We start from the raw sequence: 15,802 nt of genomic DNA on the forward strand, positions 1-15,802 counted from the left end.
CTCGGCGGAAACGCCGCGCGGGGCCCCAGGTCCACCGGCGGGAGGACGTCCGTTATTCTTTTGTGACCCGCGGAAACCTGGGACGGAGCCGTTGGGTGCCTGTCCTTCCGTAGAGCGTAGGACAGAACACGGTCCTGGCGGCTCCCGTCCTCGGGCGCGACTGTTGGTAGCTTTCTAGCTTCGCTTTCTTCGCTGTCCGGCCAGTCGTTGTTGCATTTACCCGCTGTCTTATTTCTCATTTTCAGAGATGCTCCTCCTCATGTTTTGCATTTGTCTCAACGAAAGTTCCGCATTTTTCCTGCAGTGTTCTGCAACAGACCCTAGATTTTTTTCCTCGTACGAATTAGCGGCAAGTTAAACCTCCCTGAATAGGGTATATTGATGGCAGCGAAGTGTTTTTCGCTCTTATCCTTCCTTTTGGCCTACCTGGTTTAAAACAGGTAGTTGGTTTAAAACAGTACAAATAAAAGTTTTATGATTTTTTTGTGTGTTTATTTTAGCGGCTGGCCAATACCGGCATCCGAACCCTTGATCTTTATTATAACACCGCACTCTAACCAACTGAGCTAACCAGCCAGCCCGGTGTCCTGATCTTTAAGAAAATCACGAAAAATTGAAAACTTGGAAAGGTGTGTCTTTGTTGCATTCGTTTGGCCGATTTAATACCCGTGTGAATTTGTCGAACTTGAATAATCTCAACATTTACTCTTGTCATTTGGAATAGTATTCACGCATTTGAGGCCCATGACTATTTTGAACTGTGATACGTTAATCTTATATCCATCTTGTTAAAATAAGCAGGTGTCTTATTATTGGAAACATGTTAGAGAAAAGTTTATACATTTTAATTTTGGGGGGTGGTTTTGGGCAGCTGGTCGGTACATTATGGGGATCTGAACCCTTGACCATGTTATTAGCACCACGCTCTCCCAAGTGAGTAACGGGCCAGGCCCTTATGCATTCTAATTAAAAGGCGACTTTATCTAATTTAGCCCCTACTTATTTTTAAATGGCATTGGACTTGATTTTCTTTGTTTCTTTTTCTTTTTTGGCTTCTGCTGGTGGGTATAGGGATCCAAACCCTTAATCTTGGTGTTGGACTTGGTTTTTGAGAATATTAGTGTAAGGAGTGAAAAATTAGATCATTTTCTCTTTGAATCTGAGTTTTAACACCTGGGTAATTCCCCCTGGAGTGCTACACCCACACAGTTTGGCAAAGTCAAATCTGTTGAATTAAGTCGTTTCTGGCTTCATAGCTTATAAACTCTGCATAAATATTTCATAAATGAAAACCAGTTGTGGGAAAATTTTCATGTGGCTTAATGCTTTTTCATTAAACTTTCCCCACTCTCTAGCAGTTGGTAGGAAAATGTCTTTTCAGGTAGTTGATACTTCCCCATAGATAATAAGAGAGCAAGAGAAGTAGGGGAAGTAACCCATTAAGCATAATCTGAGTCAGATCCAGTGAGGAAAGCCAAAAAGGGTTTAAAACTGTCAGGAAGAGTGGTAGGTGAGAAAGCAGGAAAATGCTCCTGAATGCTATCCTAGCACCTGCTCCAGGAATAACTTTTGAAACTTGCCCCAGCGTAGGTGACCTGTTAGGCAGGCCTTAAATTTTCCATGGTGGGAGATGTTTTTGTCTTCCGTTCTTTAGCAATGAAGTGTGTTTTGACTAGACTTGCAGCAATTGTGTTGTGTTGGCTCTAGCCTGCTTGCAGTTGCCCTTAAAGGTGAAAATCAATTTCAAATGACAGGTTAAAATGCAGTTTCAGAACCATGGGACTCTAAAGGTGGGGCTAATTTCACTGAGTTTATTCTGTTCTGTTTGGGCAAAATGTATTGGGCCAATGAGAGTTCCTCTGAAATCCTAGAGTCCTTTTATTTTGGCAACAGGACAAATGGTTATTGTCACCTTAATTAAACTGTTATTTCTTTTACACTAGTGTTTGTATGCTGTTATCCTCCCATCTGTGTGGGCACAGGCCTGGCTGTGTGTGTCTGCAGCTTAGTAGATTATGCATTTGCAGTGATTGCTTGCCTTTTGATTCTTGCAACAAAAGTCAAAAGCACTAACCAAGGGGAGTTTTGTGTGTTTGACCATTTCTCAGTCATTCAGGTGTTTGAAAAGTTCCAGCTTCCTACAAAGCTTCCAGTCTACTGGGAAAATGAATATCAACAACTATAGAAGAAAGGGTAGTATTGGAAGCACCATAACAGTTGTGCAAAGCTTTTTAGAATCTATGAGAAATTAGAGTTTACTAATGGCTGAGGAGATGTGGTGAGAAACATCTTGCCAGGAATGTGTCCTTTGGCCAGCTGATCAGGACAGCAGCAGGACAAATGTGGACTGTTAGCTGACAATTCCTTTGACATCTCATCTACCTCATTTCCAATGGTTCCTTTTCAGAAACTTCCATTAAATACTGAAATTTGGGTTTAAGATATGTGGTTTAGGAAAGGACCTGTGTGGGGAGGGTGAGGGGTGGGAGTGGGTGGAAGAATAAAGGATGTTAAAAGATGACTGGTATCTCTCTTTCCTTGCTTTGTTCAGATAGTTTCTTCTTGTTTATGGATTATAAGGAGGCTGACTGTTAAATCTGGTTTTGCCATATTTCTATTTCTAAACAGTTGGGATTGATTCAAGCAATGAATTCATGCTAAGTAACTTCCCTTACCACAAATTAAAGGCTGCCTCAAGATATTTGCTTTTTTGGTTAATTCTTTTGCTGTTACTTAAGTAGGAAGTTGGAGCTCTGCATTGGTTATAGTATTGAGACTGTTAGAGGTGGGCAGGGCATCTAGTCCAGTGTCTTCATTTTGCAGACAAGGAAACCAGCTGAAAGAGGAGATGCACTAAAGGTCACATGCAAGGTGGTAAAGGTAGTGATGGGGCTGAAGTGAAAGCTAGACTTTCCTGCTTTTTGTTAGGCTGCAGAACCTCTATAAATTTGGGTGGTAGGACCCTGTTCCAATTCAGATCCATGCCCAGTTTCCAATGAAATGTTTAGAAAAATCAGGATGAAAATTCCTGTGTATGCATCTAAATTAGTTACTCAAAGTTTGGATCCATGCAGGTTGGATGAAAACTATAGGTGTCTTCTTATTTTCTTAATTGACTAAGCTATAGGTATTCTTACTGGTTGTGGAGCTTTTGAAACCTGAGCTACTAAAGGGAAACTCCCCCCCTTAATCATATCAATGCATATATTAGATTTGGAATTTAGGGCCGAGCCCGTGGCGCACTCGGGAGAGTGCGGAGCTGGGAGCGCAGTAGCGCTCCCACCGCGGGTTCAGATCCTATATAGTGATGACCGGTGTGCTCACAGTGCTCACTGGCTGGGCGCAGTGTGGCCAGTCTCAAAAAGGACAAAAAAAAAAAGATTTGGAATTTAAATTATGGTGAAATACCCTAACTGTATATGTTAATAGGTGAGGTCCCATGTTATGTCTTTAAAGCTAACACCACATATGCAAATTTATTTTATGTCCTTTTATAAGGTTTTAGTCATTCTTTTTCTAAGGCTGAGTGGTTTATTATAATGAATAAATCTGGTTATTGTCTGTAAATATCAAGAAAGTTGAAATCTTTTTAATAAACTAGCCTGTTTTTCTCTACTTTGCTAGTACAGTCACCTCCAGAGAAGAAGCTAAATCAACTTATTTGTATTGCATTTGTTCCTACTACCTGCCCATCCCAGTGAATGTGCAATGTGTAATTGAACAGAATGAGTAGAAAATTCTTCAGTCCATGGTAGCTTTTATAGTGTGGGTTTTCACGGCACACTTACTGCAATATACAAATGCAGGAAGTTGACTTACATAATTGTGTGTGTGCACGGCAGGTTAGCGTGGGGGAATGGCAAGAGATTTGGCAGTTAACTTATCTTCTCTGTGAAAGTGGGCAGTATAACCTCTCTGATAGGGATTTTCTCCTTCGCAGAAGACTGATGCCCCAGAGGGGACTAGGTGAACCCAGCTGTTCATTCACCATTTGCCCAGTGCCTGCTATGCGAGGCCCAGAGGCTAAATACAGCTGTGAACAAATGAATTGGGCATGCCTGTCTTCATGGAGTCCACAGGCCAGAGGGAAGATTGGCTGTGAACAGATAGTTTGCAAATAGTGCGTATCTAATTTTCAGCTGTGGACATCCTAGGAAGAAGTGGAAAGTCTGGGGACAGAGGATCTAGCCTAGCCTTCTAAGATAAAGGCCTACCAAGGTAAAGGCCTCCGCATTTCAGCTGTAACTTACAAGTTGAACAAGATGTGCACAGCCCAGTGCTCGGCTGCAAACCAGCCTTTTAAAAGTTAATTTCTATGTGAAAAAGGAGTAGGTAACATAAGGCAGGTGACAAATTTGTAAGTATTTGGGACAAGCCCACAGCACTCAGTATTAAAAAGGCTATCTTTAGCCTCAGAAAATCATCAAGTTAAGAAATTAATCCACTGAAACTGCTACTGAGGATGGCTGACGTTTTCTCAGCACTTGGTTACTAACATTACGCCCTACTTTTTAATTTTTATTTGTTTTTTATTTTATTTTTTATAAAGATGACTGGTAAGGGGATCTTAACCCTTGACTTGGTGTTGTCAGTACCACGCTCTCCCAAGTGAGCCAACCGGCCATCCCTATATAGGGATGTGAACCCGTGGCCTTGTTGTTATCAGCACCACACTCTCCCGAGTACGCCAGGGGCTGGCCCTTTTTATTTTTTGTTTGTTTTTTATGAGTCATTTCTTGTTCTGAGTTCCTACTTGAGGAGCTGGCTGGTTAGCTCAGTTCATTAGAATACAGCCTTGTAACAAGGGTTAGGTTCCTCCTGCCAGTCAGTTACCAAAAAAAGACAAAGGTCCCACTTGAACTGGGGGATTAAGAGTAGAAATGGTTTCGGAGTTCCAGGCCTTGGAAGGTAGACCAGTTGCAAAAGTATTTAGGGAGGTACTTAGCTGCAAATCTGGTAAGTGGGACAAGCACACCGTGGAGTCATAAATACTTGGGTTCAGGGGCTGGTGGGTTAGTTCAGTTGGTTAAAACGCAGCTTTGTAACAGCAAGGTCACGGGTTCAGTTCCTTGTACCAGCCAACTGCCAAAGAAAAAACAAATTTGGGTTCAGGTCCTGGTTCTGCCATTTATCATCGGTGTAACCATTAGAAAAGGCTTGTAACTTCTTAATTCTTCATTTCCTCAGCTATAAAACAGGCATAATAATGCTAGTCTTCAGGGGTTATAGAAATCAGCAGTAACAGTAAATAAAATGCCCAAGGCAGGTGTGCAAATAGTTATGAAAAAAGAGGACAAAGTGTTTGTACTTTCCAAGACTGGTTTTATTTCCTTCCTAATCTTAACCTTCCTAGATCAACTGGCCCCTGGTCACTCACATCTCAGCTTCTGTGTTTGTGCTTTGCATCTGAGCAGTGCTAACTTCAGGGTCAGTACTCAGTACTTAGTTTCTGGTACCCAGTACTTAGTTTCTTGATGGATGAGATTCATGGCTAGCCAGACCTTTTTTTTTTTAAGAGATTTTCTTAATCTCTCTGAGCTAGGTGGATTATTGTCTATTAAAAGTGGAATAAATGACCGGCTTTAGTGTTTTCTGTGGTAATCTATTCTCAACATTGGAGGTCCTTCTGGAAGTATTTCTGTATCTATGATCATCTGCTGTTGTCTTACATTTTTTCCCTGTGATACAAAGGTGCTTTGGCTGGAGAGAGTAAACCCAAGAAAACTTAACAAGGGCGTTATTACAGGGGGGTTCAACTGCTGCCACTCAAGGAAACAGCAGCCCAGAGGTGGTGAGAAGGAAAGAGGAAGACACATCAGTCTCTTTTCTCCTCTACATTCCAGCGAACCACATTCCAGTACGGAGTTGCCACCAAACTTACTTGGCACTCTTTAGGGCACAGCTCTTTCCTCCCTTATGTACAATTTTAAACCTGGGAATTAAAGGATGGGGATGGAGAGGAATGACTTTATTATATTCCAAATCATGACATCCTGTTTACTACCTAAGAAATGGATCAGGAGTGTCCCTGCACTATATTGCTTAAATGGCATTGTCACTGTGGCAAAAACATAATTATGGATCGCCTAAATCTTCTAGTGATTTTCTGACAAAACCATATGAAAGGCATTGCTAATCCTGACATCTTTTGGGACTAATGCCATCCCACACTGCTGTGCTCTGTACCATCTCCCTACTCACCCTCTCCCATGTTCACTGATGACCTGGTGCTTGATCTACAGTCTTCCTGTTTAGCCCGAGCCATACCAAACCCTAAGGTGACTTTAGTCACCTCAGCCTTTTTATATTTTGACCTTTGCAAGTCCAGTTATCTTCATTTCTACCTCTTTTCAGTTGCCGTATCCTGGTCCTTATCATTCCTAAGAACAGCATCACATCCAGAATCTTAAACACCCAGTAGCCTATCCTCCCTGTTTCTAACACCTTATCTTTTCATATCCCTTTATTTCAGCATGAGACCTCAGTTTTCTAACCCCTCTTTCTTCCTTTCCCAGGCTAGAAATCTGTGGTGATCACCAGCATCCTCAGCTTCCCATACTGGTTGTGTCTGAAATGAAGCATCACCCTTGGATCAACCTGCTTGTGTCTCTATACTGCTGAAATCCTGGAATCTACTAGAGAAAACACCATTTGTGTATGTAGATTGTTGCCATGACTAATTCATGGTCCCATGTCATTTGAAAATTCTATCTATTTGTTTTAACTCCCTCCCTCCTCCATTTTGCTCAGGAAATTCTCCAAATTACTTTCCTCAAAGTTCTTAACAAATTATTGGTTTTATCTCTCCGGCCCCTTTGTTAGCCCAATCAGAATTCATTTCCTCAAATGCCAGCCGTACTTATTTTCCCCTTCAAATTAACCAACAGAAAGCTCCTTCCATTCTCAGGCCACGCACTGTGTATCCGAGCCAGGCCCACTTCCCACCTGTGTTCATGCACACACAATCCCCCATGTTCCTCGGGTCCCTCCACCGTCATTTCTCTTCTCTTGGGGACCTGCCATTTTTCCCTTGCTCCTGGTTCATTTCCTTCAGATTAAATCTCTCATGGCCTTTAAAAAATGAAGCTCTCTCTTGACCTCGTGTCTCCCTGGAGCCGTTGCCTTATTTCATTGTCAGCTAAGCTTCCTGAGACCCTAGTCTGTTTTTATGGTCCTTACTTCATCTGTTTAACCCCAGGTATCGTGTCTCCCGTCAGTCTACCAGACATCCCCTCAGCAGCTTCACATTGTGCCTAAACAGATGAAGGCTTTGGGGCCATGTTTACATGTCCTCTCTTGTACTTGACATCATCTGCTTCTCCATCCTTGGGATGCCTGGCTTGGCAGTCTTAACTGCTCTTTCTTTTTGCTCCATCTTCTCACTTCTGGCTTTTCCTCCTTGCCACTCTCCTTGTTCTGCATGCTCTCCTGGGTCGTCTGATCCACTCTTGTGGCTTTAACTGCCCTCTGCATGCTGACTATTAAACCTCTATGTCTAGTCTGGATTATCCCCAGAGCTCTAAATCCATGTCCCACCGTTCTGGATCGCCCTACTGTGTCCACAGGTACCTCGAATTCACTGGGCCTCACCAATCTCGACCTTCTCTTCCTGTCTGCTTGAGACCTGCTTCCTCTCCAGCAGTTTCTCTCACCAGTCACATCCAGTTGTCCAGGACAGAAATCTGGAAATCATTTTGACTTATTTTGCTCCCTGATTCCCCATATGTAGCTACCAAATCTGATGAGTTTACCTCCTAAATATTTTTCAAACCCAACCCTTCTCCATTCCTGCCACTGCTGTCCTCATGCAGGTCTTGGCTCTCTCTCATCTAAACTTTTGCCAACCATAAGGGCTGGCCCGTGGCTCACTTGGGAGAGTGTGGTGCTGATAACACCAAGGCCACGGGTTCGGATCCCTATATAGGGATGGCCTGTTAGCTCACTTGGGAGAGCGTGGTGCTGACAACACCAAGTCAAGGGTTAAGATCCCCTTACTCCACGGGTTCGGATCCCTATATAGGGATGGCCTGTTAGCTCACTTGGGAGAGCGTGGTGCTGACAACACCAAGTCAAGGGTTAAGATCCCCTTACTCCACGGGTTCGGATCCCTATATAGGGATGGCCTGTTAGCTCACTTGGGAGAGCGTGGTGCTGACAACACCAAGTCAAGGGTTAAGATCCCCTTACTGGTCATCTTTAAAAAAGAAACTTTTGCCAACTAATTTCTCTGCTTGCCACTAATCCTCATTCCCCAAGGTACTTCTGAATTTTTCTGACATTCACACGTGACCACATCACTCCCCTGCTGAAATTCTTCAAGGGCTTCTGAAGGCCTCAGGATAAACCCGCTCCTTAGCAAGGCATTCCCAAGCCTTCCAGCCTCATTTCCTATCCTTTCTATGACTTACAGGTATGTGCACCATGGAAGTTCATACCTTTCTTTTCAGACTGTTCTTTTCCTCTGCATAGAATATCCTTTGCCACCTCCTTCAACTTTACACTTTTTCTAAGACAGTTGAAATGACATCCTAGGCAGCTTTCCTTGCAAGGGTATTTCCATAGCACTCTGCCCTAACTGCCGTCATTGTACTTACATAATAATAAATGTGTCCATTAATGTTTCTGCTTTCCCATAAAAGTGCACATTCTTTAAAGGCAGGACAGTGTCTTGTTTGCCTCTTGTTTCTGGAGTGGAAAGAGCCAGCCCAGTTCTGGATGCACAGTGGGCCCTAGCTAAATGGAAATATCTGGTGATGCTACTACCTCTGTCCTCCTTCACCACCTACCTATAGAATAAAGTCCAGAATCTGTAGCTGGGCTTCAAGGGAACATGGTATGGCAGAAAAAAATAGGAACTTTGAATTAGACAGACCTGATTTGAATATTTGTTCCACCATTAACAAGCTAAATGATCTTAGGGGAGTTTCTTAACCTCTCTGGACTAATTTCTTCATTTGTGAAATAGGGATATTACTGTTTAATATTGTTGTAAAGTTTGATTGAAATAATATATACAATGCCCCTGGCATGTAGTAGGTGCTGAATACATTTTCTCATCTATGACTGTTTTTCTCCCACCCTTCTGCTCTATCCTGACCACCCCTGCCACACACACACACATCTGGCCTCACAGAAGCTTCCTTGTTCATGAATATGCCCCTCCATTTTCTTTCTTTTTTTTGTCTTTTGTCTTTTTCCGTGTCTGGCAATGGATCGCAACCCTCAATGTTGCCCCCGTACCGGACCGGGGACCGGCAACGGGATCGCAACCCTCGGTGTTGCTCCCGCGCCTCGCTCAGCCAGTGAGCGGGAACCGGTCTGTATGTGGGATCCGAACCCTCGGGCGGGAGTGCCACCGCGCTTCCCAAGCGGCACACTATCCAGTGCGCCACCGGGCCGGCCCCTTCTTTCTTTTCCTTTTTCTTTTTTTGGCAGCTGTCTTGTATAGGGATCCAAACCCTTGGCCGTGGTGTTATCAGGCCCCTCCATTTTCCACACCTTTTTGTGTACTCCCTCCATTAAGGGATGCTTTCCTCATATCCACCCACCTCTACTCATTTTAGATCCCACTCCAAAGCTTGCCCAGATCCTCCAGTTAGAAAGAATTTCTTCCCTGACCTCCTGTTTCCTCACAGCATGTGATATTTCTAACTTAATACTCAGTTAGCTATCTTTTTTTTTTTTCCTTTTTGTCTTTTTTACTGACCGGTAACAGGATCGCAACCCTTGGTGTCGCGCCCGTACCGGGACCGGCAACGGGATCGCAACCCTTGGTGTCGCGCCCGCACTGTGCTGAACCCTCGGCGGGAGCGCCAACGCACTCCCAAGCGCCGCACTCTATCAAGTGTGCCACTGGGCCGGCCCCTCAGTTAGCTATCTTTAATTACTTGAAGATAGTTAACTGGGTTGGAAGCTTTTGCAGGGGAGGGGGCAGGGAAGTTTCTTCTACATTTTTGTAGCTCTCCATGGTTCTGAGCACTCTGGGCCTGGAACATGCTAAGTGTTAAATGGCTGTTTACTTTAAAAAAAAATTTTTTTTTTTTTTTGGCAGTTGGCCAGTATGGGGATCCGAACCCATGACCTTGGTGTTATCATGCTGTGCTCTAACCAACTGAGTAACCAACCAACTCCTGGTTGTTTACTTTGATGGGGGTTGAGGGGGATAGGAAAATGCTACTCCATTGGGCTAACAGTGTTGTCATAGTCTTAAAGGAACCAAACTCTCTGAATTTTACTTGTCCTTAAGATTTTTTGAGTGTTATGAATTTCCACATTTGCAAACAGATAAATAGAATGTCTGGAAATTAGACATAATTTTAGAAAATTTATTTCAAACACAATGAAAAATCATTAAGCCCTTTCAAGTGAAGTCCTGTTACAACTACCACAACAAAGAGGGAATCAATATAAAAAAACCATTTCCTGTTGAAAGAAATACCTAATTGATTGATGTAGTAATCCAGTGCTTAGCAGGTAACAGTGCTATTTGTGTTACGGGCCCATGGGGATGTTTTATAGATCTGCTCTCACGCATCTCTTCTAGCCATTAGGTAGTAATTTCCCTTGGACTCTGCTCATCCCTTTTTTTCTTCAAACCATTGAAACCAGGTGAGAGAATAGAAGCAGGTTGCCATGTCCAGAGTGAGTTCATGCTGCCAGGATTCACTAGTGCTCATCTCTCAGTGTTCAGAGTTGCAAACTAGCCACTGCATGCTTTTTCACGTGCATAGCTCTGAAGTCATATTTCCCCATTTATATGTATATTTTTTTCCTCTTCATCCTATATTTGAACTGTTGTTTTTTAGGATCCAAATCTAGTAACTCACATATTACATAATAAATGTGATGTGTAAATCTTCATTTTATTAGATACACAAGTATCTGTCGTAGGATGCTGTTGATATGGGGGTCTTGACTGTCCCTCAATATATTTATTATCCTGCCAGCTTAATAATAATAATAATAGCAGCTGACTCTCATGTAGCCCTTACCATGTGCCAGGCTTGGTTCTAAGCACATATATCAACTCATTCAATTGGCACAACCCTGAGGTGTAGGTACTGTTAACTACATTTTATGGTTTAGGAATATTCTAATGTGTGATCAATATACAGTTTATGGGGTGCTTTTCTACTTTAAACTTAGTATAAATCTAAGCACATATATCAACTCATTCAATTGGCACAACCCTGAGGTGTAGGTACTGTTAACTATATTTTATGGTTTAGGAATATTCTAATGTGTGATCAATATACAGTTTATGGGGTGCTTTTCTACTTTAAACTTAGTATAAGCCTGGGGTATACATCATAAATACTTTTTAGAAACAACCTGGAGAAATGGTCATATACAGTACTATACATAACATGTACATAAGTGTACGTATGCATTTGCTTAGAAAAATGTATAGAGTCCCTATGGTGGTTACATTGTTGGCTGCCCCAACAGCTACTCTTCTCCCAACAACCAATATTCCCTGCTTACAGAGCCCCAATTTTTTCTTTTCAGGTCGTGGGTAGAAATCTGATCCCTTGGGAGCGGGAGGAATCTACCTTAGCTTGAAGGATGAATTGTGATTAGCTAAACAACCAAGACAATCTTATTCCCTTCAGCCAGTGGATCTGAGGAGTGGAAGAGATGTGACCCAGTTCTGGCCAGTGAAATGTATAGGGAGAAGTGTGTTATTAGAGAGGTTTCTCTTCCCTGCTAAAAAGATAAAACCTCAGAAGAAGTTACTCCCTCTTCTTCCTTCCTGCCTGAAAACTGGTGTGATGGCTAAGGCTGTGGCAGCCATCGGATGACTGAGGAAAAGGCTAAGAGAATTACAGTCACTGGTCAGGTGGTAGGACCTTGCCCCAGGGACCTGGGCTCGGGCGTCGCACAGGATCACTTGAGCTTGGGAGTTCTGGGGTGTAGTGTGCTACGTGGTATGGGGATTCAAACCCATGACCTTGGTGTTATAGGGCTGCACTCTAACCAACTGAGCTAACCGCTAGCCCCTCCATGGCCCCCAAAGTTTATGTCCTTCTCACAGGTAAATACATTCATTCCATCCCCAAGACAAAAACAACAACAACATGAATAATATTTTATTTATGTATATACCACATTTTGCTTATTCATTCATCTGTCAGTGGACACTTGGGTTGTTTCCACATTTTAGCTGTTGTGAGTAATGCTGCTTTGTTTTTTGGGGTTTTTTTTGTTTGTTTGTTTGTTTTAAAGATGACCTATAAGGGGACCTTAACCCTTGACTTGGTGTTGTCAGCACCACACTCTCCCAAGTGAGCTAACCAGCCATCCCTATACAGGGATCCGAACCCGTGGCCTTGGTGTTATCAGCACCACACTCTCCCAAATGAGCCACGGGCCGGCCCAGTAATGCTGCTTTGAACATGGGTGTACAAATATATGTGTGTTTTATAATCAGAAAAAAAGTAAATAAAAGCCGTGGAAGCCAAATCATCTATTTCTGATTTGTGCTTTTTTTTCCGTCATTTCTCATTTTGCATCAGATCTTTTGGCTACGTTAGCCAACTATAACATTTCCCCATGAGAAAGAAAAATTATACCTGGAAGTTGGTCTCCCCATATAAAACCTAATAGTGTAGTGAAGTGGTTAACTGTGTTTTGTGGGTAACTGAATTCAAGTGCTCTACCTACTTCCTATAAATTCTTGAACTTCAACTTCTCACCACCTGTGTATCCTCTAAAAAAAATTGGGCCTTGTTCATCTCTGAAACTGTTCCCTGGAGGGTCTCTGTGTTCCCATTGCCCTGGGCCTTTCTTCATTGTATTGTGTTGTATTGGAATTATCAGTCTGTTTCTCCCAGTGAACTATACAGGAGACCCCCCAAAAGCATCTAATTCAGTTCACTGAATATTAAGTGCTCCCATGTGGTGGCCACCCAGCTGGGTACCCAGAGCTCAGTGATGAACAAGCCACTGTTCATGGAACCTCTCCTTTTTAAGGTGGGAGGAGGCAGTATTTGGAATTTACTGACTTGGTGGTAGTCATAGAATTTGATTCAAAAGAGACCCTAGAGCTGATCGAGTCCAACCACTTGGTACCTAAGTGTGGTCCTCAGGCCGTCTGACCTGCAAGGGCGTTTTCTGCTCTCCTCCTGGTTGGTCACTGCACTGTAACGAGCTCTGGTTATCTGAAGGTAGCTCTTTGGCCCTGATCTTCCTCTACTCAGTGCCTTCTGTCAGGTGTAGCTCCTCTGCAAGATTCTTTCTCACAGTCACACCGTGTTATCTACTGTGTCCCAAATGTGCCTCGTCCCTCCTTGCCTTCTCTCTGGAAGGTCTTTCCCCCAGCTCTGCCTCTGGACACTTGATCCTTCAACTTCCACCTCAAATCCTCTTCTTCGGCATTCCAGTCTGATATAAGCCCTCCCTCTGGAGCAACCACATTCCTCTGACCAGGACAATACTTATGTTACACATGGCTGTAGGCTTTGAACTATACTTATGTGTATATGTAGAACCCTCCCCCTCCTTCCCCCTATCCATCTAGCTATCTATGTTTCTGTGTTACGTGAGCATGAAGGAAGGAACAGGAGGATACACTCTCATTAGTTAATAGTGGTTACTTTAGGCAGGGCAGGGGAGAGTAAATAATTAAAGATGAAACTTACAATTGAACTCCCAGCAATAAGAGCTCATCATTTAAGGCCCGAAGCTAGGAGACATGGCAGCCCATACCTGGGTCTCTGGGAAGCAAGCGGATGGAGAAGTGAGTCGGCCACTCCAGCTGGTTACAGGTTACCTCAACAACTGAGCAGAGGACTTGGAGACTGCTTCCAGAAGATGGAACGTCTTTCACAGTGAACTAAGCAGAGTTCTTTTTTATGGGAGAAAGGACAAAGTCACTCCTTGTCTGCTGTCTCTCTCACTGTCCTTGACTGCTGCTGTGTTGTCCCCTGGCTCCCTTCCCCTCTCTCTCTGCGCCCAGCTCTCCCTTCTTCCTCTTTATTCCCTCCCATTTGCAGCTGGTCTCCCACTCTCTTCCTCTGCTTTCCTCCTGGTTTGTCATCTTTTTCTCTTCTACTGTCTGCCTGCCTTCCCTCTCCTGCCTTTCTTCCCTCCTCCCTTTTTTTTTTTTTTTTTTACCAGTAAGGGTATTGCAACCCTCGGCACAGTGTGGTCTGCACCACACTCAGCCAGTGAGCGCACCGGCCATCCCTATATAGGATCCGAACCCGTGGCCTCGGCGCTCCCATCACCGCACTCTCCCGAGTGAGCCATGGGGCCGGCCCCCTCCCCGCTTTTTGGCTTAGTTAATGTATATATTTCACACTTAATAAATGTATATATTTATCGGCTATGGCTATGTGTTATTAGTAGAACCAGTTCATGAGTTATGCTTTGGGACTTTTTTTTCCCTAGAAAAATTCCATCCCAAGATATTTTTCAGTCAGTGGGCTTTAATTGATTTTTCTCCCCATGGATCAATGATCTTCTATAGGAAAGCTCCCCCCACCCCGTGAACTACAAGGCTGGGAAAGTGCACAGCCTCTGGAGTTCTGCATGTGCTACACTGAACCCTGGGCTTCTCACCTACCCTCAAATTCTTTTTTCTTTCTCCCCCCACCACCCAGCCACTGCACAAACCAGAGCCCTGGCATCGGCCTTCTTCCTCCTCCTCCACTCCATGGACAAGTCATGTCAGGTCTTTGTGAAGTATTTCCCCCCTCTCCCCTCCCGGCCTTGGGAGCTGGGAAGGGAGCTGGGCTGGGCCTCGGATCCACTTCTTTCCTGCATTTCTTCTGGGACTTCAGGGACTGGACACGCAAAAACTCTCCCAGAGGTAACTGGGATTCTGGGTGAACATTTCTTCAAGCTGGTGCCCAATTTTATTTTATTTATTTATTTATTTTTTTAAAAAAAGATGACCGGTAAGGGGATCTCAACCCTTGACTTGGTGTTGTCAGCACCACGCTCAGCCAGTGAGCGAACCGGCCATCCCTATATAGGATCCGAACCTGTGGCCTTGGTGTTATCAGCACCGCACACTCCCAAGTGAGCCACAGGCTGGCCCCTGGTGCCCAATTTTAGAAGGCTGAAGTAAAGCATATTAATACAGTCCTCCGAGAAAAGTATTTTGTTTTCTGGCAAATAAGTTCACAGAGACACGTAGTGCATTCCATGTACGCGCCTCAGTTTTCTAAGTGCCTGGGGGTAGTCATTGCAGGGATCACTTGTTTTTCTGACGCCTGGTCAACTTGACTGCACACTCTTGAACTCAGCAATGCTGGTGGTGGCCTCCTGATCCTTACCTTCCTGACTTGGGCTCTTTCTGGTGAGTCAGCCCTTCCCCAGATCCCCAGCCCATTGTTTTCAGACCATCCAGTGATTTTGTAAGCTCCTAATTCTTGTACTAACCCTTGTCAGTTAAAAAAAGCCAGAGTTTAGCTCAGTTGGTTAGTATGGTGCTGATAACACCAAGGTTCAGGGTTTGATCCCTAAACCAGCCAGCTGCCAAAAAATAAATAAAAATAGAAAAGCCAGAGTAGTATCCTACATTCCTCCTGACACGCCGAGCCCTGTGGTTTCCCTGCTGTCCTCGGGCTGCCACTCATCACTCCCCCACACAGCCCGTGTACTTTAAAGACAAATCCAGTCATGGAATTCCCTTGCTTAAAACCCTTCGAAAGACAGGTTTTACTGAGAAGAAAATGCAGACTTCTTGGCAAAGTTTACACCAGGCGTGGCCCCTCCCTGCCTCCTCCAACACTTCTTGCTACCCAACCCCACTCACTGCTCTGTACCCACACAGCCCACTGTATCTCTGAGAACA

At 43.9% G+C, this 15,802-nt stretch overlaps 1 long non-coding RNA gene across 2 annotated transcripts in view; it reads left to right on the forward strand.

Moving 5' to 3' along the window:
* The window catches only part of LOC103607230, a 23,531-nt gene that overhangs the window by 1,415 nt on the left and 6,314 nt on the right, over window positions 1–15,802 (forward strand). For both annotated transcript variants that reach the window (XR_551951.1, XR_551950.1), the window contains exons 2-3: window positions 501–629; window positions 6,516–6,655. This is a non-coding gene — a long non-coding RNA (uncharacterized LOC103607230). The remainder of the gene's footprint in view (window positions 1–500; window positions 630–6,515; window positions 6,656–15,802) is intronic.

Source organism: Galeopterus variegatus, unplaced genomic scaffold, assembly GCF_000696425.1.
Source record: "Galeopterus variegatus unplaced genomic scaffold, G_variegatus-3.0.2 Scaffold7261, whole genome shotgun sequence".
Taxonomy (NCBI): Eukaryota; Metazoa; Chordata; class Mammalia; order Dermoptera; family Cynocephalidae; genus Galeopterus; species Galeopterus variegatus.